Below are 717 nucleotides of genomic sequence, written 5' to 3' on the forward strand. Positions count from 1 at the left end.
GCCCGCGGCCTTGCTCTTAAAAGATCATTCGCCGACGTGCGGGAGGCGGGGCTGAGTGCTGCCCTCCGATTGGGCAAGGCCGTCTCCTGCCGGCAAGGCTGGCCAATGGGAAGCGGGGGGCGGGAGGGCTGTGGCGGGAGAGGAGCACATGTGCGCCGGGGTGGGGGGGGCGGTGTAGGGGCTACCGGCGGGGGGGCACCTGGAAACGGGGGCGCCCGTGAGGTTGAGCGCTGCTTGCTTTACCGGAATGGCGTAGGCGGGAGGCCCCTCAGAGGAAGGAACAGTGTGTTTTATGAGTTAGGATACACGGAGACCGCGGAGGGCAAGGCGCCCTGCCCGTCCTGCCTTCATGCAGAAGGAAGACGTGGTGCAGTGAGGCAGAGCTCTGGTCGCTGCTGGCATCCCCACACACAGGCCACTGTTCCCCCAGAATTCCCCATCTTCCCCTTGTCCTGAGGGTCAGGCACAAGCCTTTACTGAAACCGTCTTGACAGAGAGATCCTCTACCTGCTGTGCTGTGCTTGTTCTTCCTTGCTTTGCCCAAATGCACTCAGCTGCTGACCTCTGCTACACTTCACCCTTCAGCAAGATAAGGGCTGGAACCACTTCAGTAGTTTCATAAAAGTTGAACCTTGTTGTCCAGCCAGGAGAAAAGTTAGACAACTGGAGAAAATAAAGCCATTACATCCAAAGTAATTATCTATAGCTTTGCCCATG

The sequence above is a fragment of the Columba livia genome, chromosome 1, assembly GCF_036013475.1.
Source record: "Columba livia isolate bColLiv1 breed racing homer chromosome 1, bColLiv1.pat.W.v2, whole genome shotgun sequence".
In the NCBI taxonomy this organism is placed as follows: domain Eukaryota; kingdom Metazoa; phylum Chordata; class Aves; order Columbiformes; family Columbidae; genus Columba; species Columba livia.